Source organism: Pantherophis guttatus, chromosome 1 (genome assembly GCF_059756535.1).
Source record: "Pantherophis guttatus breed Tessera chromosome 1, ASM5975653v1, whole genome shotgun sequence".
Classification (NCBI taxonomy): Eukaryota; Metazoa; Chordata; class Lepidosauria; order Squamata; family Colubridae; genus Pantherophis; species Pantherophis guttatus.
In genome coordinates, this window is record NC_142063.1 from 315,067,123 (window position 1) to 315,094,359 (window position 27,237).

Sequence of the window (27,237 nt, forward strand, 5' to 3'; positions counted from 1 at the left end):
TCCAACCTCTTATACTCTATACTCAGGCCTGGTTATTAGAGCTTCGGTATGCCTGGATTTTGTGTGTTGCTATTGAATGCCAAATTGGTCTATATAAAGGCTTGCCTCATCCATGATGTAATAGTGGATGAGAGGGCCAACCCAGCCCTGGTTAGGTGCAATATGAGTGTGTGTTTGTGTGTTCCCTCTCTGAATTGGGCTTGCTGGCTTTTAGGTGTGGCATCAGACAAGATTCCAGGGTAGGGGGGAGTATGGATAAATATGCCCTTTGTAACATTATTCCACCCAAGGTAAGATTAACCCAATTGTATTGGCATTTAGCAAATCTTTGAAAACATGGTTCTTTCAGCAGGCTTGGGGATCCCAGTGAAAATGGGGAATTTGCTAGATGATTATAGTGTGTGTAGAATTCTGGTCCATTCTCCTGCAGTTTTATTTATGAGTGTTTGATTAATTGTTTTATTTTAACTGCTTGTTTTATTGTATGCTGCACAGATTGCTGTTTGTGTAAATGGTGTACAAAATTGAACAAAATTGGCAATCTTATGAATGACCACAGAAATGGCCCCATGCATATCTTCCCCTCAATCCTGGCCTCCTGGGTTTCCACGGCCCTTGGGACTGGGGAGAGAGAGAGAGGGAGAGGGAGAGGGGGAGAGGGAGAGAGAGGGAGGGAGGGAGAGAGAGAAGATGGATGGGTGGCCACTTAAATCATTTAAAAATTAAAAAAAAATTCAGATCTGATGTTAAACCATAGTGCTCTTGATATCAGTCCACATTTTCATTCATTTGGGACAGTACCATTCACATGATGGCTTGCTAATGAATCAATATCTGCATGAGATCTCATAAGAGATTTCAGCACCTTTATGAGTACATGTGATTGCAGTACAATTGAGTTATCACTTAAGAATGGCCAGGTACCATTGTGGATAGTTTGGTATAGAATACACCAAACATAATGGAGAAAGTGTAGTATAGTAGATATTTTGAACAGAAGATATTCCTTTTGGAATAAGGAAGCCAAAAATGTCAACAGTGGGACACCAGCATTTCTGTCCTGAATAGTTGTTATGGTTTATTGAGCAGGCAGGCACATGAGGAAAAAATATTGTTAAAATACAATATTTCAGCTTAATATTGCTTTAAATTGATAATGTTACTGAAGTTTGGGGGATCTAAAGAAGGCAAGCAATCATAATAAAAAAGTGACTTTAATCAAGTCAACTGGGGGCCTTGCTGAATTTTGAGTCCATCTTTTGTATAATCTTTTTTTTATTTTAAACACTTTCGTAATGGTTTTTGAATGCAGTTGCATTTTTACTATTTTTGTGTTTTGTTCTTTTATCTTGATAAAAACAAAAATAAATGTATAAATGGTGATTTAGCACTCTGCACCTTTTCCAAACATTTATTGTCTCCCTGTCAATCTGAGAACACAAAATGTTTCTTTACATGCCAGTAAACTTGTAAAAAGTCTCAATTTTGTACTTTTCTTGCAAACTACCTCACAATGATGTAGCTACTATCACTCTTTAATATCCAGTTCCCCTACTGTGCTTTGTCAGTCAGTAGCAGCATCCAAGCCTTCCTGTAAAAATAATTCACACTTTTCCTGAACACTGTTGCTTTAATTACCACTGGCCTCTACAGTTGCTACAGATGGGCCTAGCAGGGCCAGGAAGAGGTCAGCACCACATTCACTGCAGAAAGACACCATAGTATTGCCTTTTGCTTTGCCCTCCTTACATTTTTATTAACAAACTATCTTTGAAAAGTTTTCACATCTGAAATCCAGCCTTATCTTGGAGCTTTCTTTATCAAAAGAGACCCAAAGATACCAATCAGAGAAGTGGAGAGGTAGATCACAAACAATACCAACAGACCTGATCAGCAGCGTTGAGTGAAACAAAGATACACAGATCTTTCAGCATTGCCAACAAAGACCAGATGTATAATATATGCCCGTGATGGCGAAGCTATGGCACGCGTGCCACAGGTGGCACACATAGCCATATCGGTGGGCACGCAAGCTCAGCTCTGGCGCGCCAGTTGATTTTCGGGCCTTCTGGGCCTACCGGAAGTAAGGAAACAGGCTGTTTCCTGCCTCTGGAGGGCCTCGGGGGGGCAAAGGCCCGTTTTTGCTCTCCCCAGCCTCCAGAGCCTTTCTAGGAGCTTGGGGAGGGCGAAAACGGCTTTCCCTCCCAGAGGCCCTCCGGAGGCCAAAAATGGCCCATTTGCCTACTTCCAGTCTCCAGAGGGCCTCCGGTGTGTGTGTGTGTGTGTGTGTGTGTGTGTGTGTGAGAGGAAGGCCATTTTTGCCTTCCCCAAGCTTCTAGAAAGGCTCTGGAGCCTGGGGAGAGAGAAAAATGGGCCTAATGGGTCCATCATGCCATCACATGCCAGGAGCGGGAGGGAGAGGGGGGGTCATGCGCACATGTGCAGGGGTGGGGCACATAGAATTATGGGTGTGGGTACGCATGCACATGACTCACCAACTCGTCCCCCCACTCCTGGTACGTGATGGCAAAAAGGTTAGCCATCACTGATATATGCTTATAAAATTAGAAGACAAAATAAACAATCTAGTAACTTCTCAGGCTTTAAAGAGTCTGTTTAGCCTTTTGTAAAAAGAATAAAAATAAATAAAACTTTGTCTCACAACATCATCTTATTAGCAAAGGTGGGTCACATGACAAAACAGAATTTAGAATTAAATTTCCACCAAGAAGATAAAAGAGTAGCAATTCTATAGCTATATTATTCATTTCTCACCAACCTTCCACCATCTCATTGATCTGGTAGGTTGCAAAAACCTGGTTGTTCTGATAGAGCAACTACAAAAGGAGACTCCAAGAAGAGATATCTACATTTCCATTTCATGCTGTATGTTTGAGAAGATGATACAGCTGTGCAAAATTGTCTTCTTCTGAATTAGCCTAATTCAGGGGTTTGGGCTTAAAGGCATATTTGGAATTTATAAATCTGTTTGGAGAGTGCTGCTTGGAAAAGGGGGAACTTCAAGAATTGCTGTGAGTGCTTGCCACTAGGTATGTTTTCTTGAGCTGGCAAGGTTTGTTCTTGCTAGCTTTTTCTTAGCTTTCGGTCAAGGACTGCCATGTCTGTATCCATCTGGGAAGGCTGCTATTATACCTGCCATCCTCTTCAACTGGCCCAAAGCTCTCATTAGATCCCATGTTTAGGATGACATTTTCCCCATTTATACTACTTCACTCTAAAGTACAAGACTTTCTCCTTCTGTCCTGGCCACTTTTTACAGAGGCACGACTGAAAGCGTTTTAACAAACTGCATCACTGTTTGGTTTGGTGACTGCAGTGTGTCAGAAAGAAAGTCCATTCAGAGAGTGGTAAGGACAACCGAGAAGATTATAGGAAGCTCGCTTCCTGTTATTCAGGATAATGCTTATAAGCGCTATGTACCTAGAGCTCAAAGCATTGTTAGAGACCCCACACACCCACTTCACAGTCTGGTTCTGTTGCTCCCCTCTGGGAGGAGGTTTCAAAGTATTTCTAGCAGGACTACCAGATTCTGTAACAGCTTTGTTCCCTATGCCATCCATCTGGTAAACTCGCAAGATTTATTTGTCTCGCCATGTACATGTATACATCTGAACTAGACTGTGTTGTTTCTCCGGGTCAAATAATATATGTGAGTATATGCATAATTTTGTATTTATTTATTTATTTTGTCATGTTTATGTAGTGTATATTGGAGGTGGTGACCTTTGAGAACTGTATGCAATGAAATTTCATTTTAATGTATGCCGATTACTGTACATTCAAAGTGACAATAAAGTTATTCTAAGTCTAAGTCTAAGATATCAGTGGAAGGTGAAGCTGGCATCCATGTGGATGCCATTGAATAAATCTAGGGTATCATGTTGGGCATTATAAATAAAGCTCATGGCTGTCTACTCTGGCTGGCAGTGGTTATCTTTGGCTTCAAGCAATTAGAAATGTGACAAACCGATTTGTGCTGGCTTAGCATAGGAGTAGCTGGGAGCAGTGAAGCTGTGTACTTCACATCTCACTTTAGCACAAGTTCCTAAATAATCCTGCAGTTCTGTGAATGAGACGCATTGAAAACTGCCATGATAATGGCAGCTTGGTCTGGTGGCTAAAATGAAGGACAAGGATTAGGGAGACATGAGTTCTAATTCTTCCTTAGGCACAGAACGCAATTGGGTGACATTGGACCATTCACTCTCTCTCTCTCAGGGCTAGGAAGAAGGCAACAGCAAATTTCTGCCTTTAAAGAAAAAAAAAATAGAAATTGAAGTCAAGAAGGCCTTTCATCTGATTGTAGAGAAACAAACTAATGTGAAAGCATTAGGATGTCTGCATTAGGAGCCGTGGTGACGCAGTGGTTAGAATGCAGTATTGCAGGCTAATTTTCTGGGAGGAGTTTGATCCTGTGACTCCCGAGGATGTGGACAGGGTCCTGGGTAAGACTAGTGCCGCCACGTGTTTATTGGACCCGTGTCCCTCCTGGTTGGTGCTGGCCTCCCGGGAGGTTACACGAGGCTGGCTCCAGGGGATCATAAGTGCTTCTTTGAGTGAGGGTGCCTTTCCTGCCGCCTTGAAAGAGGCGGTAGTGAGGCCCCTCCTCAAGAAGCCTTCCCTGGACCCGGCTGAATTAGCCAACTATTGTCCAGTCTCCAACCTTCGTTTTGTGGCGAAGGTTGTTGAGAGCGTGGTGGCACGACAACTTCCCCGGCACCTGGATGAAGCTATCTATCTGGACCCGTACCAGTCGGGCTTCAGGCAGGGGTACAGCACAGAAACGGCATTGGTCGCGTTGGTGGATGATCTCTGGAGGGCTCGGGACAGGGGTTGCTCCTCTGTCCTAGTCCTATTAGACCTCTCAGCGGCTTTTGATACCATCGACCATGGTATCATGCTGCAGCGGTTGGGGGGGTTAGGAATAGGGGGCACCGTTTTGCGGTGGTTCTCCTCCTTCCTCTCCGACCACTCGCAGTTTGTGTTGGCAGGAGGACAGAGGTCGACCTCGAGGCATCTCGCATGGGGAGTGCCACAAGGGTCGGTCCTCTCGCCTCTCCTGTTCAACATTTATGTGAAGCCGCTGGGTGAGATCATCCGTGGTTTTGGGGTGAAGTGTCATCTGTACGCTGACGATATGCAGCTGTACATCTCCACTCCAGACCACCCCAACGATGCCCTTGATGTGATGTCCCGCTGCCTGGAGGCCGTGCGGGCCTGGATGGGGAGGAACAGGCTCAGACTCAACCCCTCCAAGACCGAGTGGCTGTGGCTTCCGGCGCCCCGATATAGTCAGCAGGTGCCATCGCTGACTATTGGGGGTGAATCTTTGCCCCCCACAGAGAGGGCTCGCAATCTGGGTGTCCTCCTGGACGCACGGCTGTCTTTAGAAGAGCACATGACAGCCGTGGCCAGGGGGGCCTTTTATCAGGTTTGCCTGATTCGCCAGTTGCAGCCCTTTCTGGATCGGGACGCCTTGCGCACGGTCACTCATGCCCTTGTCACCTCCCGGTTGGACTACTGTAATGCTCTCTACATGGGGCTCCCCTTGAAGAGCATTCGGAGGCTCCAACTGGTCCAGAATGCGGCCGCGCGGGTGGTTATGGGTGCAACTCGTTGCGCCCACGTGACACCCCTCCTGCGTGAGCTGCATTGGCTCCCAGTGGTCTTCCGGGTGCGATTCAAGGTGTTGGTTACCACCTTTAAAGCGCTCCATGGCATAGGACCCGGGTACCTTCGAGACCGACTTCTGCCACCAATAGCCTCCCACCGACCAGTCCGCTCCCACAGAGAGGGTCTCCTCAGGGTGCCATCGGCCAAGTTATGTCGGCTGGTGACACCCAGGGCGAGGGCCTTCTCTGTGGGAGCCCCAGCCCTGTGGAATGAACTGCCCCCGGAAATACATAAGATCTCCGACCTCCGGGTGTTTCGCTGCGCTCTGAAGACCCTGTTGTTCCGCCAGGCCGGGCTATGAACATAACGTTTTAAATTGGGGTATTTTTAAATTCCTGGGATTTTAATTGGAGCCTAATTATTTAATGATTTTAAATTTTAACTGTTGTTTTTGTTTTTGTGTTTTTAAATAGGCTGTACACCGCCCTGAGTCCTTCGGGAGAAGGGCGGTATAGAAATAGAAATAATAAATAAATAAATAAATAAATAATTCTGCTGACTGCCAATTGCCAGCAGTTCAACAATTCAAATCTCACTGGCTCAAGGTTGACTCAGCCTTCCATCCTTCCAAGGTCAGTAAAATGAGGACTCAGATTGTTGAATATGCTGACTCTGTAAACTGCTTAGAAAGGACTGTAAAGCACTGTGAAGGGGTATATAAGTCTAAATCTAAGTGCTATATATTTGGCAGGGAAGTGGGAACAACACAGGAAACTTTATTGACACTAAAAAATCTGGTAGGTTCAGAGGTCTGAGATTATTTGTTTAACAGTCCTTGCCAAAATCACAACAAATATACAAAGCTGTACTGAATATTCTCCAAATATAAGAGTACCATAAAAGCTGACATTTTTTCTGCAGGTCTCTAGTGGAACAGTGCTGTCAGTATCATTGCAGAGGAAAATTCCAAGGAATTTTGGAAAGAAAATGGCAGTAACCAACTGGTACCCACCAAGAGGAACTCCAGGTGGTCAGAGAAAAGTGAATATTCCAACTTTGAAAAATTTCCAGAAAGACATGTTCACTTTACCTCCTATAAATGGATTGGCAAAATAAGATAGAGCACCACAACTCAGTGCTCACAGATGCTCTTATCTCAGTGGTTTAATTCTTGTTTCTTCTATCTCTGCCAGACGAAAATGTAGAAATTCATCACAAAGAAAATACATTATTTTTTACAATACATACACTAAATTAAAAGAGAGAGAGAGAAAGAGAAAGAAGCAATTCCTTCTGGGTATGGTTCTTCAACCCCCAGTGCATGTTCATTGGCAATTCTTCTTATATAGAAAACTGACCAAAAGGAGGGGTGGAACTGAATTACAAAATGAGTGTGAGCTGATAGCAATCACATCATGTACAATCACATAATGGACGGTATCCCAGTTTTTAAAAGGCACAAAGTATCCTCATTAATATGATGAGTGCAGCAGTCAAATCAGCACTGTGATTTTATCAGGGGCTTCTAACTGTACATGAATTAGAATATAAAAATGCTCACAGAATTTTTAATAGGGAATGTTTTAACATTCCCTAAATGCATTTCTTACTGTCATTTGGATCATATTAAAGTGAAATTCTACATAACGAGGCCATTGAGAATAGGGCAAGCCCTAAATTATACTCTTCCTTGTCTTTCAGCTGACATGGTCTAGCATATGGGGATGGCTTGGACAAAACCACTTTTCCTCCAGAAAATTCACACAGATCCTGATGGTGCTACCAAAAGGTTATTAGGGCTTGCGGGGGAAAAAAAAAAGGTTCATAACTGATTTTGAGAAGGCTCTTCTGCTAAAAAGAATGGACATTAACAGAAAATGTCCTATTCTTTTTTCCTTTGCTGCTGGAAATTATCTAGCAATGAAACAATTGCCATAATCTCTAATTTGTCAAAATGAATTGAATTAAATTCTGGTAGTTTGAAAACCCTACTGTAATTCCCAGTTATTTACAATACCATAGAATTCTGCACTGTATTGTAACCTAGTTGGGTTCTAACTTGTAATTGGAAACAAAATAAAAAAAATACATTTTTGGGCAATTAATAGGGGTATAGTAGGTTATAGAGAGAAAGCTGTAAACTGTGAGTCTAACCAAACAGCATTTCAAAAGGGGTTGTGATTAATGTATTAATCTTTTGTATTCCAAGATATTAAAAATGTATGCCTTTCCGAAGATGCCTCACTATATTTTAAGAAAGCAATTGGTTACCTTTGTATTTATATCAGTGGTGGGTTGACCCTGGTTCAGACTGGTTCTATAGAACCGGTAGTAAAACCATCAGGAGGCTCCACCCACTGACCCCAACGTCATCAGAATGCTTCTGCACATGCTTCTCTCTTTGCGTGCGTGGCCCCATTGCAAACCGGTAGTAAAGGTAGGTAGAACCCATCCCTGATTTATACATACATGTTCATCACAATCCTTTCCAGAGTACCAGAATGATGAAAAAGACAAAGGAATTAACAATATGAATTAAGAAAAAGAAAAAGAAACATGACTAAAATCAGTTTACTCCACTATTTACTCCACATCTCTCTATTTTTTTGTTTTTGCAAATCATCTAGCATGTCTGTACACAACTTCATTATCTTTTGTTCTTTACATTTCTCACTTCTGTTTTCTTGAGGATTTCATTGACTCCATTGAATGAAAAGTTTCTTCTCCCCCCTTCCTCTGGTTCTACTCAATCATCCTTCATATATTTGTTTTTCAATTCAGTTCTCATTCATTTTCTTTGTGTGATCAAACCATCTCCTCAATACTTCTTTCATACTGATCACTGACTCTTATATGCAATCTACATTCTTTTAGCACCCATTCATTTTTCATCCTTTCTCATCTTCTTTTACTACAAACATATTTTAAGTGTGCCATTCCCACTGCATTCAACTTTCCTTTATATTTCTGTTTGTATACACTTATTTCCATAATGCAGAAACACTTTCTTATATACAGTCATTTTGCTTGTTTCAGCAGAAATTTCTTTCTCACAACAGAGCACATACTACACACTATCGTTCTACTAGTAAAATTTACCAACCATTTCTCCATCTTCAGGGAACCAAGTACAGGAATTCATTTACTTTCTTTAGGGTTTTTATTTAATTTGATTGGTTACATTTATTTATTTATTTATTATTTATTTATTTATTTATTTATTTATTCTCACTTAGTGACTCTGGGTGGCTTATAACATCATAATAAAACGATATAAATACATGAATAAATGCATAGTTTAAAAACAGAATTAAAAACAGGCTGAAAGGTCTATGATTCTCAGTCATCCAGGTCATGGTTGTCCCAAAGATGCTTTTTCAAGAGGCAACTGGACTTTCTGGTTTTTCTTTGAAGACATTTTATTTCTCATCCAAGAAACTTCTTCAGCTCCCATCCATATCTTCCACCAACTTATGCCACTAATTTGTTAACCCAATATTATCTCTTATGAATGACAGTTGCATTCTTCTATTCTGAGCAGAAGCTGGTTTTTTCCAGTCCTGGTAACTAAGATTCTGTAACTGGAGATGCCTAGAACTTTTTGCATGTTCTGTACCACTGAATTGTCATGGGATCTATTACAAAAGCTTTCTTTATCAGTATCATTCTCAGCAATTTTGTATTGATCCAATTCCCTTGTCTGTAATGAGGTGTGAACCCTATCTTTTTCTTTCTCTATAAAGTGGCAATGAACTTCATCTCAAGCAAATGTGGGAAGTAAGTTTGAATTTTTATGATCAGGTAAAACATTTTAAAAAATTGCAGGAAACAATAGAAAGTGCCACAAAATGAGTCCTTTCATAAGGCGTTTCCATGTAGCCCCACTTTCAGGAAAGAAAGAAAGAAAGAAAGAAAGAAAGAAAGAAAGAAAGAAAGAAAGAAAGAAAGAAAGAAAGAAAGAAAGAAATGTCAAATCAAAATCAAGTTTATTACAGTCAAACAATGAAACAGAGGATAGAATTCCCTCCATCTCAATTAGAAATGGTTTTGAATTTTTGTTTTACATTTCTTGTATCCTATATTCCTTAGCAAGCTGCTTTTCAGATTTGGGGGTTTCTTTCTCTTTTCCCAAATTATTTTGCTAACTATCTATCTAGTAATGTGCTTGAAATTCAACAGCAATAGTATGTCCAGAGACTGGCAGCCATATTTAATTTCCAGTTCTTGGACTTTCATGGTAAAACTTTCTTGGATGGTTTTAGTGCTTGTTCCTGGACATTGAGTATATTACTGAAATATTTCTAGTACCTTATTTAGACTGCTGGTAGAACTAGTTTCTGGAGTACTGCTGGTACCATTTTATGGGTGTTAATAGGGGTTCTAGAAACAAGAACCTACTCAAGAGGGCAGTACCTCATTAGCATTGTCTGTATCTGTCTTTTGCTCAATCTACTCCATTGCGATGAACGGCATATTAATTTAATAAATAAATAAATTCAGATGATTTGAAGACTAATACAATTAAAACCAAAGGCTTTTCTTTTGGGTCTAATGGGTAGGCAGCTAGAAAAAAAAACATGGGAGCATATACATATACATATACATATACATATACATATACATATACACACAGAGAGAGAGAAAGAGAGAGAGAGGGAGGGAGGGAGGGAGGGAGGGAGAGAGAGAGAGAGAGAGAGAGAGAGAGAGAGAGAGAGAGAGAGAGAGAGAGAGAGAGAGAGAGAGGTTATTATATGCTTAAAAGTGGGAAGGTTCAACACTACCCACAACAATGGAATGGTTGTTGAAGATGTTGAGATTTGCAGAGATGGCTAGGCTGGCTTCCTTGATTATAGAAAAGGCAACTTCTACATTTATTTATAAGGGACTGGTACCCCCTTATAGACTTTTTTTGCATGAAACAGAAGAAAATGCACGTATGATTTGTGGTTTGGGGAAAAGAAAACTAGCTAATAGAGAAAAGTGAGTTCTTTTTGATAACCATGGAGTATGAGATAACTTTGTAATTATACTTGTATTTGCTGCAAAGGAAATTGGGAGTTCCTTCTTTCTATATCTTTTTAACTGTTCTTTTTGGACCTTTAACTCTTTTTCTCCTTTAACTTTCTTTCTTTATTCTGTATGAGTTTTGGTTAATTTTGTACCCTCTTTGAACACACACACTCACATATACAACACACACATATAGGGAATGAGCATGGAAAGTGACTCCGAATATGCCCGTCTTGATTTTGTTTGGGAGAAGATGAAGTAGAGAGAAATGGCTTTCAAAGATCCTAATCTACCCTATAGCAATAAGAGTGTTCCTTAAAAAAAGAAATATAAATATATTCTGACATTAAAATGACCTTTCTGATGAAAATCTTATTCTGCTGACATGTACCAAAAGGTCAGAGGGAGCTTTGAATAGTGATAAATGAAGTTTATCTTATTTAAATTCAAACCCAAAATGAACTTGGTGCAATCTTTTGGATTAAACCGGCAACATTCAAATCTCTGCAAATCCATTGTGCACTGGTCATTGGTTTTATTAATCAATTTTGCTAAGCAGGGAGAACTCTTCTCAGTACTGTTCATCACATTGCACTTTTGTTCTTTAGTGCCTGTTTGGCCCTTTTGTAAGTTTCTCCTTCATTTTAGCATTCAATTATCCACAATCCCAGACTATAAGAGAACATATTGTCCATATCTGCATTTATGCAATAAATAAAGGCCTCTTTCTAGCTTTATTTTACTTCTTTTAAAAATGGATGAAGTTCAGTTCAGCAGCAATTTCTTCCTATCTGCTTTTTGGAAGATCCATTCTATTTCCAGTTCTCTTTTTATTCACTTTTCTCAGTGCCTTTGTTAATATTACTCCTAACCACACCTTCAGTGTTATTTGCACATTGCTGGATCACATTCAATAACATAATTACTGTGATTTGAGGAATACCAAGCTATTGTCCTCACCTCCCCATCTTAATCATGGTTGCTTTTTTTTCTGCAGCTTTTGTAATAAAAAAAATTAGCAATCCACATTAGGAGAATTCAAAGTCTTTCATATCCATATGAATATATATTGATGTATTCGAGAACAGCTCTATTCGTGGTTGCACCCAAAGGTTGTGCACCTATCGCAAGATTCATCCCAATTTGATGCTTTGGAAAAATAGTCCCTTTTGATTTAGATGGAATTATCATCTGCCTAAATTAATCTGAGCCAAAATCTATAGTAAGGCTTTAAAACTAAAGCTTCCTGCCTTCTATTAAGGACTATAATTCTTTTTCCTTTTTTTAAAAAAAACCTTTTTTTGTCAAATAAGGTGAGGTTTTCAGGCACACTAGAGCCTTCTGACAGTACAAATCTTCTCAAATGTCAAAGATATAGATGTAGGATGCTTAGGATCTAAGGTTCTTTAAATTCGGTGGGGCTTTGGCTTGCTTTTTTAATGTAAGGAAGCCAGTGACTTTTATTTTTAGACAAAACTAGGTGACATTTGAAAGCAAAAGATTCAACATCTCTCTCCAAAAACACTGTGACTGAAGACCTCCTAGTGTATCATTCCCTATAATTAGAAAGTAGACCTGACAATCACTTGGCACTAATCTCTCTCTTTCCTTCATGTTAAGTGTTCAGCCTGCCTCTGTGAAGGCTAAAAGTCTAGTGTGGGTGAAATAGGGCACATTAGCTTTTCTCCAAGTGTTTCTGTGATCCAAATTCCTAACTAACCACTTTGAGCAGCTATGTTGGAAGGCGGCTTCTGCACACATTCATTTGAGCACAAGGTGAGTGCTACCTTTGTTTCTTAAATCCACTGAGAGTTTCACTCACACTCATGTGAACAGATCTGCAAGTCAGTAGTTCTACTTCAGGATCTCTGATTTTTATTCCACTGAACACAAATATAGCTTGTAGGGGGAAAATGATGAGATAATCGTGATTGGAATCCTCTACTGGAGTCCTTCGTTTAGCAGAATCATTAAGAGTACCTGGAAGCAGATGTGAAAGGTCCAAAAGGACCAGAATGTTTTTTTTAGGAAGTCATATGCTTCAACATGATCTTGCATCAGTGAAGTTTCTGCCTACATGGTAGGGGAAAGGAGAAGTAAGAAGGGTGTATTTTACTGTTTCTATAGAATGATTAAAGGGAAAAACCTAAGGGTATCAATCAGTTTGTAAAACATTTCAGTTTCACTTGTTGCTTTAATTCTTTTCATATCTTGGTGCATACATTATGACAAGGAAGCTCATTTGTGGATATAAATATGTCAGTTTTTTTAAAAATATCCCATCAAACTTGATATAAGCAAATATTAAAAGCCGCATTGAGTTGATGGGGAAAGATGAATATAAACATGATCAAGATTAATATACTGACTTTGAGATATTCCTGTTTTGGTACTTTTAAGATTTTTTTTAATGAATTGATTAAAATATTAAGAAATGTCTTACGAAAACACAACTCCCTAGATTTCCTTGGTTTAAATTATGACTAGAAGAAATGAGATGCTTATGGTGCTGCTGGACCTCTCAGTGGCTTTTGATCATGGATACCATTGACTGTGGTGCTTTTATGGATTGTCTCTGGGTGATGAGAGGTGGGGGGCACTGTTGTAGACATTTTTCTCCTTCTTTGAGGGGACAGTTCCAGTCAGTGATAATGTGAAGGGATAGGATGAGATGAAATAATATAAATTACCTTTTGTGAGATGAGACATGCCTCCAAGGGAAGGAGTGAATCCTCTAGACTTCTGCTTAAGGTGGCATATTTTTGACTTTTTTTATATGATTACTGACTCATCATGGGTTTCCTTAGCAGTCTTGGGCTGTACTGTGAGCAAAATGGGATTTTTGATTTAGAGACATGGTCAAATACAGCATCTTGCCAATAGAAACAATTGGAAATTAGATCAAAGATGCCCAAAGGGGGGTGGGGGTGGAGTGTCACCAAGGTCTTGAGATGGCCACATGTTACGAGATATCTATAAATCACAATTTATGTAGGCTTAGCATATGTAGCATGAGCTCCCCTGCAAAGCAGCACCACTAGACTGGGAGCCATGTGAGCAGTGACTGAAGCCAACTGAGATGATTCCACAAATTATGATAGAAGATCTGCAGCCAAGAGTGTTCTTGTGCTTTCTTTTGAATGGGCTGCCTCACCTAATATATATATAGTCTAGTTAACACAGGCAATCCACCGGAAATGTTTTGAGTAGGATTTTTTAAAACAAATAAACAAACACTTTCAGAACTTAGTCTCAGTCAATGCTTCTTTTTAAAAAAGTGAAAAGTGTGCTTCTGTTAATGGACAGGCTTTCATAATTCTTTGCTATTATTGTACTAAGTTCCTCTACTTCAAAGTCCTGGCATGCATCTCATTGTCCAGCACTTGTTTCCCTCAGTTTAATGAGCACTAAATAAGAATTATGTAAGTATTTCAATAATTCTCCGTGGACAGTTAATTAAGCACATCTGAGTCTTAGGAGCAGTCAGCTATTACCTCCTTTTATAGACAAGCACTTCCACAGACACAAAGGGATGAGGTCGAATTTATTTAAAAAATGTGTGGCTTAGTAATTCTTCTCGTAATAAATGCTAGCTGAAACCCTCGATATAAAAAGCACAACAAAACTAATCTCTCTCTGCCCCCGCTCCATGTCCCTCTTCTTCAGTGTTTCCCAAAGTTTTTTAAGCTGCCTCAATATTTCTGTGTGTGCTCTGTGTGTGTGCGTGCGTGTGTTTGAATGAAGCCCTGAATCCATTTAGCTAAACTTTCTTCAGTAAAACTTGCTGCCTTCCATAAAAATCACACTAGACCCGTTTTTCATTATCCATTTTTTTCTTACAGCTTCTGTTTCTCTCCCCCTCCCCATATTTGATAGATCCTACTAAAAATATGAAGAGACTCAGAGCGTGTGTAGAAGTCCATAACATCAGTCATACACCGAGTCTGTTTCTTTTTTTCTTTTTTTTATTAAGTCCAGCCGTTTAAAAATGTACAAAGTTCCTTCTAATAATCCATTCATTCTGTTCTCTTCTGATTCTTGGAGTAAGCCTGCACAATTATTCAAATCCCGGCTTTTAGCTCCAACATCCACCTCGCCATGGGGCTGTGGGCCTGTAATCTCACTTTGGTCTTGCATGTCAAATGGAATTAACTCCCCTAAGAAATGTCTGCAGAGACGACCTAAAGTGTCTAATCCTTGCGGCTGTCTTAAATTTTCTGAAACTCAAACCTGTCATCTTTTTTTCCCTCCTTCTTATGGCTTTGTTGAAGTTCTCACTTAAGGCTTTTTTCCCTATCCAAAGATAAAGTTTAGGAAGAAAAATTTGCATTTTTATATACTTCCTCCCCACCCTACCCCTTCTGTCACATGTGGCTTTTTCATACATTTTCTTTTGTGAACGTAGTTTTTCTTCCCCCAGCACTCCCGCGCTGCTCACCAATCAACCCTGGCTTTATTTTTGCACCGGCTGGAATTGGGGCCAAAGAAAAACACTGCAGTTCTACCCCTGTCAAAGGGGGGGGGGAGAGAGCTTCAGCAGAAGGCTGACAAACCACTTGCGGAGTCACATCAGTTGTAGGTGGTGGGTGGGGCGGATGACTCATGTGAATGACTGCTTGGCTGGGAATAATGATATCATTATTACGCTACCTTAACAGCTCAAACCAGCTAATCACAAAAACTAATTTGAACTTGATTAAATCTCAAATCACATTGTCTCCTTCATGAATAAACTGCTTGGAGAAATTAGCTTTAGTTAGTAGAACTTGAAGGCTTGTATCTTGCATTAAGAATACATTAACTTGGTAGGAGGTAAGGGGTTTTATTTTTTCTTTTCTCACCCCCCCCTTTTTTTTTAGATAGTTTGCCTTCCTCTCCTCCAGTTTCCAAGGGAGAGACATTCCTTATCAGGGCAGGGTTCTCTCTTAGAAGTTTGTATTTTCCAAGGCAGAGAACAAAGTTGAACAAAGATTTGGCTTTAAAGGATGAATTGTCTAGCACAAGCAATAATAACCGTTCTATTTCCAGGTTGCTATTGCAAGATTATTATATCATTATAACCTCACCAGATCCTGTAGGAGAAAACTAGCATGCCGGGGGAATCTCATATGAAACGTTAGATGTATTTACAAACAGTTGCTCAGATTATAGTGAGATTCCGAGAGATAATCTAATGCAGGGGTCTCCAACCTTGGCACTTTAGGACTTGTGGACTTCAACTCCCAGAGTTGAAGCTGGATGAGGAACTCTGGGAGTTGAAGTCCACAAGTCTTAAAGTTGCCAAGGTTGGGGACCCCTGATCTAATGGACATGCTGTGGTAGAACTTAGGGAAGTTGAATACTGACCGGGTCACATAACATATGTTTGGTCATGAAATGTAGTTGCTTATCATATAAGCATTGATGTTTATCAGTAGCAATATTTGAAACTCACAAATGAGCTTATTAGAGAGAATGCTAAAAAAAAAAAAAAATCTATCTGAAGGACTTTTCCTTGTTCTTACAATATTATGGAAATTAATACTTTTGTTCCATCTACCTTTAAAGTTTTACTTTGAATGATAATTGGAGGTGGGCTATCTTAGAAATAATAAAATAAAAATAAATAAAATAAATAAATAAAGGTAAATACTTTACAAGGTAACGTGTTGCCAGGAATTCCAAAGGTCTCTTTGTATACTGAAATACCAGCCAAATGCTCTGTGCTTCCTCATTTTTTTATGTGCATGTAAACAGTTCACTTAGCATTTAAGAAATCAGAAAGTTTTTTTTTGTTTTTTTTTTAGAAAACAAAACAAGCTGTAAATCAAATTTTCAACTGGTATAAATTTACATTGTTATGGAACACTATTTTGCCAGTTTTTACTTTCTGGAGAATGTTGTCCTTTGTATCATGTCATCTGCAAACAAGCTTTTTGTTTTTCTCTTTGCTACTCATCTGTCAATAGCCAAGAGGCTGTCAGCCTTTAATAAGAATTTACCTGTACAAATTAACTGTTGTCAGTGATTGCTCTTTCAAGGTATAGGCACAGTTTCTATGGGGAATCAACAGTGCAAAACATACAAGCTCCAAGGAGTGAAAAAAAAGTGACATTGAATTCTCTCATAGAGCCTGCTTATTCTTGCAAAAACCTATTGCTCCTGCCTCTTAAAATGTGTATCATAGACCAGGAAATATACCAAGAGGATGCTAGGATAGTTAAAAAGTCAGGTCCAGACAGTTATTAGAGGCTAGGATGCTTGCTTTCCAAAATTTGTGCTCTTTTTTGTTCACCTCATTTGGACTTCTGTTTTTTTTCCAGTGAAATTCATACTAGTTTTAAAATGCTTTACTTTTTGTAAAGAAAAAAAAATGACTTGCTCCTCTAGAAATGTCATTGCTTCTCTCTACCACTCTTAGTACTGGTAACTCTTGACAGTTGAAAAGAAAAAAATATGACCTGGGAAGGAAGGAAGGAAGGAAGGAAGGAAGGAAGGAAGGAAGGAAGGAAGGAAGGAAGGAAGGAAGGAAGGAAGGAAGGAAGGATCTCAGTTTCAGAATACAGAATAACAGAGTTTGAAGGGACATTGGAGGTCTTCTAGTCCAACCTTCTGCCCAGGCAGGAGACCCTATACCATTTCAGACAAATGGCTGTCCAGTCCCTTCTTAAAAGCATCCAGTGTTGGAACACTCACAACTTCTGAAGGCAAGCCATTCCACTGATACATTGTTCTCACTGCCAGGAAAATTATCCTTAATTCTAGGTTGCTTCTCTCCTTGGTTAGTTTCCATCTATTGTTTCTTGTCTTACCTTCTAGTGCTTTTGAAAAGAAGATGACCCCCTCTTCTTTGTGGCAGCCCCTTAGATATTGAAACACTGCTATGGTATCATATCACCCCTAGTTCTTCTTTTCACTAGACTAGACATACCAAATTCCTGCAACTGTTCTTCATATGATTTAGCATTCAGCCTCCCCCCTCTCTTCCCATCATCTTTTTGCTCTTCTCTGCACTCTTTCCACTTTTTATATTGTGGTGACCAAAATTTGATAGAGTATTCCAAGTGTGGTCTTACCAAGACAGTGGTAGTATCAATTCCTGTGATCTTGTTTCAGTTTGTGGGTGCATCCAGAAAGGGAGTTGTCCTTCCTTGTATTCAGTAAAGCTTCATCAGTAAAGCCCTATCATAAAATACCATCATAAATAATAATGAACATCACACTGAATCATTTGGAAAAAGGCTGTATGTAATAGGGATGCAATAAACTAGAAGCATAAGCTACAATGGCATCTTTTATGAGATGTTTACTAAAACATTCTATTGAATTTGGTCTATAATAGCCTGAAACATATATGATGGTCTAGTAAACAGCCTCACTTCATCTCTTGCCTTCTTTGCATACAGTCCGCATGCTGCCGGGAAACAAAACAACAACAAAGACAAAAAAAAAAAAGAACATGCATTTATTTTCAGGCATAACTCTTTGGAACCACTTGGGAAGAATATTCTTGATTGAGAACCAAAACATTCTGTGATGCTTAACAAACCTGCAAATTGAAAAATTCAACATCTGCCCTGTGCAGCAAAGTAACAGGAGAAGGACCTATTGTGTTGGAGGGGGTGGGAGAGAGAAGAGGAATCAAATCAATCCTTAAATTATATTTTTGTGCATTTGCAAAATTACTACTCTTCGAATCAAAAGCCTCAAGCTGTTTTCATCTGAGAGCATATGTTGAATCGGTAAGACAATAGCTGTACATGAAGAGAAAGGAAAAGGGAGGAGGCAAATCCCTGCAGTTTAATGGTATGGACAGTTCTCTGAAGAAAAGATTGGTAGCATTGTGTATTATAATATTTTAAGTAAATTATAAGCAAAAAGTGCAGGGAATGTAGATACTGTAAGCTGGTTCTAGAAGAAACAGGATGCTAAACTTAAAGCCATGCCAAAATGCTCTACCATTTCAATTTTGAAGTAGAAACAATACCAGTATAACAAATCAACACTTGGAGATGTTTCTTCTAACAACCCCCACCACCACCACACTGCCACCCAGCAAATGACTGGGAGAAAGTTCAGCTCTTCCCAATAGATGGCTTATTTTGTAGACGGTAGTCTCCTGTTTGAAAGGCTATCCTGTTTCAAGACTGGAGAAAAATAAGAAACTCTACGCAAAGTGGCACTTGAAATTAACAATCAACAGTCAGACCTAAACTCTGTACTGCTTATACACTGATTGTATATTATGTACTATCTATATGATGATGAGCTGTGGTTAGAATGCAGTATTGCAGGCTAATTCTGCCAACTACCAGCAGTTAGATTCTGACCGGCTCAAGGTTGACTCAACCTTCCATCTTTCCAAGGAATGTAAAAGGAGGATGTAGATTTTTAGGGGAATCCAGATTGCTGACTCTGTAAACCGCTTAGAAAGGGTTGTAAAGCACTATGAAGTGGTATATAAGTCTAAATGCTATTGCTAAAGCTATTGTTTCTCCCTCTCTTGAGAATTCAAGACAATGTACATGGAAGTTTCCTTTTAATATCCCCATAGCAACAACCCTGCTCCCTAGGTTGATCTAACAGTGACTGTTCCAAAGTCATATTTGAACCTTGTGGTCAAGTGAACTTGGATCAGGTCCAATTCTGGAACACTACGCTACACTGTACACTTGCACAATATTGCATATTTGTAAAACAAATGTATGTTTCATTGTGTTCATATTTTCCCACATTACACCCACCATTCCTTCTTTCTTTCACTATCATTTCAGCACTGTTTATTCTTTTTGGACGTATCCATAAGATGACATCCTACCTGAGCTTTATTTCTCAATCAAACATCATGTTGCCTGAATGTTCTGCTCAGGGTTCTAGATTTGTGGTGACCCATTCTTGGAAAAGCCATTGCAGATAGTCTTTGAATTACAACTCACCACTCACCGCTGGGTGAGATCATCCATGGTTTTGGGGTGAGAGTCCATCAGTACGTTGATGACACTCAGCTGTACATCTCCACCCCAGACCACTCCAACAATGCCCTTGATGTGATGTCTCACTGCCTGGAGGCTGTGTGGGTCTGGATGGGGAGAAATAGGCTCAGACTCAACCCTTCCAAGACCGAGTGGCTGTGGCTTCCGGCGTCCCGATATAGTCAGCTGGTGCCATCGCTGACTATTGGGGGTGAATCTCTGCCCCCCCACAGAGAGGGCTCGCAATCTGGGCGTCCTTCTGGATGCACGGTTGTCTTTAAAAGAGCATATGACGGCCGTGGCCAGGGGGGCTTTTTATCAGGTTCACCTGATTCGCCAGTTGCAGCCCTTTCTGGACCTTGCGCACAATCACTCATGCCCTTGTCACCTCCTGGCTGGACTATTGTAATTCTCTCTACATGGGGCTCCCCTTGAAGAGCACTCGGAGGCTCCAATTGGTCCAGAAGGCGGCCCCGCGGGTGGTTATGGGCGCAACCCGTTGTGCCCATGTGACACCCCTCCTGGCTCCCAGTGGTCTTCTGGGTGCGATTCAAGGTGTTGGTTACCACCTTTAAAGCGCTTCATGGCATAGGACCCAGGTACCTTCGAGATCGACTTCTGCCACCAGTAGCCTCCCACCGGCCAGTTTGCTCCCACAGAGAGGGTCTCCTCAGGGTGCCATCGACCAAGTTATGTCGGCTGGCGACACCCAGGGGGAGGGCCTTCTCTGTGAGAGCCCCAGCCCTGTGGAATGAACTGCCCCCGGAAATGCGTAAGATCTCCGACCTCAGGGTATTTCGCTGTGCCCTTAAGACCCTGCTGTTCCGCCAGGCCGGGCTATCAATGTAATGATTTTAAATTGGATGTTTTAAATTTTGGGGGGGTTTAATATTGAGCCGAAATTATTTAATAATTTTAAATTATTTTAATTGTTGTTTGTCTTTGTGCTTTTAATAGGCTGTACTCTGCCCTGAGTCCTTTGGGAGAAGGGCGGTATAGAAATAAAATTATTATTATTATTATTATTATTATTATTATTATTATTATTATTATTATTATTATTATTATTATTATTATTATTATTATTATCACAACTGAGCCCAAAATTTCAGTTGCTAAGCGAAACATTTGTTAAGTGAGTTGTGCCCCATTTTATGACTTTTCTTGCCACAGTCGTTAAGTGAATCATTACAGTTGTTACACAATAACACAGTAACACAGTTGTTAAGCAAATCTGGCTTCCTCATTGACTTTGCAAAAGTTGCAAAAGGTGATCACATTACGCCAGAACAATGAAACTGTCATAAACATGAGTCAGTTGCCAAAAGCCTGAGTTTTGATTATGTGACCATAGGGATGCTGCAATGGTCCTAAGTGTGAAAAATGGGCATAAGTCACTTTTCAGTGCCATTGTATCTTTTGAACAGTGACTAAATGAACTGTTGTAAGTTGAGGACTACCTGTAACATTTCATACTATACTCAATGAGCGATAAAAGCATCTGTAAATTAATACAAGGTTTTGTTTGTTTCATATATTCCAAGATATAAGCATATTAAACCTAAGGGCCTATTCTCTTGCTTGTTTGCTCTTGTTTTTACACATGCAAAAAACTTGCACATGTCGATGTAAATTTGGAGATACGTAGGCTGAAATCAGTGGTGGGTTCCTCCCGGTTCCGCTGAGCCGGTAGCGGTGACGATATGACATCACCAAACCGGTTCTGCCCCCCCACCCTCCCCCCCACCCGTGTTATTCTTACCTTTTATTTGGCCCCACCCCCAATCTATTGCTGCCTCCTGAGTCCCAGCTGATGGCTAGAGGGAAAAAAACTGTTTAAACTCTTGCTGCGGGGCTTCAAAGGGCCGTCCTACAGCTGATCAGTGTTAAAAGAAAACAAATGAGTAGATTGGTGTCTGCAAAAATAAATGGGTAGACAAGTGCCTGCAAAAATACATGAGTAGACCAGTGCCTGCAAAAATACATGAGTAGATCGGTACAGCTCTGCAAGCAGTTAATAGCCTGGTAGACCAGTACCTCTGCTAAATCCTAAATAATTGTCACATGGTCATCAAGCCATGCCCACAAAATAAGCCACTCCCACAGAACCGGTAGTAAAAAATTTTAGAACCCACCCCTGGCTGAAATCTTATGAACTCTGACAGAGGATCCTAGGACCATAGACCAGCAAATATTTCACTTTTCACAGGCAGAGAAGGAATCCATAGGAGAAAAATTCAAAAATTAGGTTCAAAAATTATCCACATGATGCTTGCACCTGATCATCAGCAAGACAAAGGAGATGGTGTTAGACTTCCGGAAGAAGAGAGAGGAACTTGCCCCACTTTACATTGAGGGGAGCTGTGTGGAGAGAGTTTCCTCCTTTAAATTCCTGGGAGTCTACCTCAGCGAAGATCTCACCTGGAAAAAATCAACACGACCCAGGTGGCCAGAAAGGCCCAACAGACACTTCCTTAGAGTCTTGCGAAAAAACAAAGTGGAACAACTTTGATGACCACCTTTTACCAGTCCACAATAGAAAGCATCCTCACAAGGTGCATTACTGTTCATGCCCACGTTCCTCCCCAACCTCCTCACTGTCTGAATCTGCTGCCAGCTCTGCTGGCTGCTGGCGGGCCACAACAATTATGGTGTGGTATGCTGGCTTGACAGCCGCAGATAGAAAGATATTACAGAGAGTGGTGAGCATAGCACTAGATGAGATCGCTAGGGCTCACTGCCTTAGAAGAGTGAGGAAAATCCTCACGGACGACTCACACCCTGGTCAGTGCTTTTTTATTCTCCTGCCATCAGGAAGGAGATATAGAAGCATAGGCAGCCACACAAACAGGTCGAAGAACAATTTTTATTCGTGGGCTGTCAGGCTTCTGAATGGAAAATAACTTTAGAACAACATAGTACCGGTGATGGGTTCCTCCTGGTTCAGCTCAGTTCGGCCGAGCCGGTAGTGGTGATGATATGACGTCACCGAACTGGTTCTCTTTGTTTGGGAGCTGGGCCCTGCCACCCCCCTCACCCCCCTCACCCCACCTTCAATTCACCCCCCTGAATTGAATATTCAGCCCTCAAAGTCATTCAGCCTTCCTTCCTTCCGAGGAACAAACCATTGCCATTGCTTTGATCATGATACTGGTATGGAAAGAAGAAGCAGTACCCTAGGTTAGAGGTTTCTTCCATGTTGGAGTTTCTACTCCCCCATCTCCTTTGAAACATTGTGATTATCTATTTACTGGAAGTAAATATTCTAGAAGTCAATATTTTTTAGAAGTAGATTTTTACAGAATTGAACTGTAAATCAATTACATTTGAATAAATGGAATGCCCTTTTGTCAGCACTTCTACTGAAATGAGTATTAGTAAAAATTTGCAAAATATGGAAACTCTCCTTTAACTCAATCAAATAAATGGATTATTTGATCATTTTGATTGATTTTATTAATCATCTGTCTCAAAGCAAGGATTTAGCATCCTGCACAATTTCTTATTGTTCACATGGCCCATGAAAATAAACTCAATTATGAAAAAGGTAATAAATTGGGTAAATTGTAAAAAAAAATGAGAGCTTATACAAATACACCCAATTTGCATAATGTATGCAAGTTAGAGAATTCAGCTTTTTTCCTGGCTCAAAATGCTGAAGGCTTGCGGTTGTGGGATATTTTTTTAAGACAGCGTACAGACAGATGAAATAAATAGTCCATCTGAATTATTCTGTAGTGTCATTACACCATTGATTTACTTAGATTTCTCTTCCTCATCCCTACTTATGTATCACAGATATTGCCTTCCAAAGTTATTTTTAAATAACTCATTAGGCTGAGTTTGCAACAATGGCAAACTCCCCCCTCCCCACAATCTTCCAAGCCTTCCTTCCAGGTAACAAAGCCACCTGCTTGATGGCTGACATTCTAAAAATACCTCTAGGTCCATACTATTATCCATTCCTCATATTCAATTGCTCTGTTATGGTAATAGTCAGAGGCACACCATGTTGTAATTACTTACAGCTGACTTAAGAAAGGAATATTCAACTCCCCCACTGTTCCACTAGAAGGTCTTTATGCACTATTAACTCATTCCTGAGTATTAATACTCTACTGGTAATTCAGGCTGCATTGTAATCGGAGGACTATTAAACACCAATTATTGGCTGCATTGGATAGTGGATATTTTATGTGGGGACTGTGTATATGTCTATGACTATGTACATACTTACATACCTACATATGTGCATACGCATTTTTAAAAATGCATGCTTTAAAGCCAGCTCCCCCCACCCTTCCTGGAGATGATATAAAGGTAAAAATTTCAAGGAAAAGAAATTTTATAAAAATGTGGAACTTGTTTACGTGCTCTAAAATATTTCTAACAATAATTACGTTAAAAATAATGCATGAAAAAAACATAAAAGAAAAGAAAATTTGCATTTTGTCGATGTTGGGAGAAACATATATATGCTTTTGTTTCCCAAAAGTCTTTTTTTCCTCCTGAAAGTTCAATTCTGAATCTTCAAAATCTGAAACAACGACGAGAGGTAATTCAGATGTGCTTGTCTATCATCCAGAAAAGACATTTAACATTAGTTCAAATTGATTGTGGCCATACACCAGGAGAGAGAGGAAAGCCAACAATACTTTGATGTTGCCTTTTGAATTTAATTTAATTTTTTACAATCAATGCTAAGAATGTCTACCCCTACTGACATTACAAAGAAAATAGGTAGAAGATCCTAGTATTAGTTTAAAAAGCCTAGGTGAGACTTCTCATGTGTAATCTAAGAATTAGCTAAAATGTTTGTTTATAACAATGTAGAGTTAGATATCACAACAATCAAAAGTGACTTTTTGGGTTAAGGTTCCAAGTAACACCCTCAACAAAAGTAAACTCCAAGGCTTGTATTTCCTCAAAGTTCCATTTTATTAGAGATGTCATATTGGCACATCTGGGAAAACCTGAATCTGAAAGCTTCCAGGTTCTCCCCACCAAAAGGAAAATTCAAGTCCCTGCCCAACACCCACATGTCCATCACATGGTCCAATCAAAGCACCGTCCCAACTGGAGATGCCTCCCAGTTCCAGCCGTCAAGATGCAGAGCAAGATGTCCTTGACTCTCTGAGAAAGGAATGTTATTTATTTATTTTTATTTTATTTATTTATTTTATTTTATTTGTATACCGCCCTTCTCCAGCAGGACTCAGGGTGGTGAACAGCCGAGATAAAACAGCATACAAAATTTAAAAAAACACTTTAAAAGGTAATTAAATAATTTCGGCCCACAATTTAAAACAATCCAATTAAAACCAATTTCAAATTAAAACCAAAATGGATGGGATCAAGCCAGCTGGGCTAGGTGAAATAATGAGTTTTCAGGGCCCGACGAAAAGTCCGGAGGTCTGGAGGTCTGGTATCGTGCGTATCTCTAGGGGGAAGTTGTTCCAGAGGGCGGGTGCCGCTACAGAGAAGGCTCTCCCCCTGGGGGTTGCCAGTTATTATAACTATATATCACCCTGGCTCCATACAATCCCCCCTCCCAGTTTCCCACAGTAGTAAATGTGGCAGGCCTGAAGATCCAATGAAAAAGATGGCTTCCAGGCATGACATTTTGTTTCTTCTATGGTTCTTTACTCTAACTAGGTAATTAAAGGAATCACTTCTGCAGACCATAGGAAAAACAGTTATTAAGCGTCACTAATGCAATTCATCTAGAGGAGTCTGCTGCTCTCCATTCCATGTCCTTCCATTCAAGGAAAAGGATATTCCCACATAATTCCCCCAGATGAAAGGGAGGGATGAAATTTCTGTCTATTCTTCCTATACCCTACAGTCACCAATATGCCTGCTGTTCTGGGAATGTCATGTTCTTTCTAAATTTAGGTTTTTTTTAAAAAAATTGTCAATTATTCTATTATTCTGTTAATTAATTAGGAGGTACACATGTGTACACATACTGATACCCATACACTCATATATCTGTGCATCATTTACAAGTCTTTATGTCTAGTATTTAAATCTTATTGTATTAGATACCGAGATGAGTCTTTCTGGAAAGAATGTCCCAACAAGGAAGCCACAAACAACTCTGGTCACCACTCCTTTACTATAGCTGAAGAAGATCAAGGAGTATATCAGGAAGTCTCTGGCTAGACTGGTGATGAAAATGGCCAGCTTGATAATAGTATACCTTAAAGGATCTTTGAATTCCAGATGGATAGTTGAAGATAACTGATATGACTATAACCTTGTTGTTGATATCCTTAAGATTTATATTGACTGTTTCCCTATGACTATCATTAAGTGTTGTACCTTATGATTCTTGATGAATGTATCTTTTCTTTTATGTACACCGAGAGCGTATGCACCAAGACAAATTCCTTGTGTGTCCAATCACACTTGGCCAATAAAGAATTCTATTCTATTCTATTCTATTCTATTCTATTCTATTCTATTCTATTCTATTCTATTCTATTCTATTCTATTCTATTCTATTCTATTCTATTCTATTCTATTCTATTCTATATAAAGTGGCTGAGAATATGATAGTTTTTTCAAACAGCTGAAAGAATATCATAGAGAAGATGCTCAGAAATTGTTCTTCATCGTTCCAGAGTTCAGGACATGGAATAGTGGTTCCACATTACTGAAAGTTAAATTCCACTGGAATGGATAACAGGAAAGTCCTAATAATAAAAACAGTTTGATAACAGAATCAGTTGTAAAGGGAGGTAGTGAGATTGCCTGAAAGGATTAAGTACAGGCAGGGCATCTGTCTGTTGGAAAAGCTATAGATTGGTTTATTGCACTGAGCAAAAAATTAAACCCAGTGGCCTAATGGTCTCTTACAACTCTGATTCTAAGCAATTAGGTACAACCTGATACTGATATTTGATACCATGTGTTTTTTTTAATGCTAACAAGGTTTAAAATGTGATTCCTCAATCTAATTTGAAATCCAGGATACGCCAAAATAGATCAGTTATTAGACTTAAACCCTGCACTTTCCAGCTCATCAAAGGCTCCACTGGCTTTGAAAGAAGTATTGGTCTCTCTCTTCCTTAAAAAGCTTGAATCCATTAGACAACTTTTTTAAAATATTGGACAACTTCTGTTATAGAGAAAGCAATAGGCCAACAACTGCAAGGAAGTGAATTTAGACTCAGAAATGGGCTTGAAGTTAGACTGGGTACCATCAGGAGTGCACTGGGCATGACTATTCTTATTCTGCTGGCTCTCTTGATAATGTTGACCAGAGCATCCTTCTAGACTATCTGTGAGTGTAGAGGCATAGAGGCTGGGTCTTAGACCCTCAGTATAAAGTGTCCCAATACTTAGTGCTTTCTACCACTCTCATGATGGAAGAATTTAATACTCCCAAAATACAACCATCCATTCATTGATTCAGGGTAAGGTAATATCAGTCCATTAGCCCCAAACTGAACAATTTCCTGTGTCAAAATGGCTTAGAGATCAGATCACTTTCTTAGGCTTTTTGTGTAAACTTTCAAAATACAAATCTGAAAGTCTTCAAAAATGAGTCAAACCAAATTTAAGATTAGCACAACGTGAAACAAAATCTGGATATGAGAGATTTGCCCATGCTAAGACATCACTTAACTTGCTGCTT

At 39.8% G+C, this 27,237-nt stretch overlaps 1 long non-coding RNA gene across 1 annotated transcript; it reads left to right on the plus strand.

The window, feature by feature from the left end:
- The first annotated feature begins 170 nt into the window (after positions 1-170).
- LOC117671400 (uncharacterized) lies at positions 171-6,788 on the plus strand. Its single transcript, XR_004592834.3, has 2 exons — positions 171-290; positions 6,556-6,788. It is a non-coding gene; the product is annotated as an uncharacterized LOC117671400 (long non-coding RNA).
- The last annotated feature ends 20,449 nt before the right edge of the window (positions 6,789-27,237 follow it).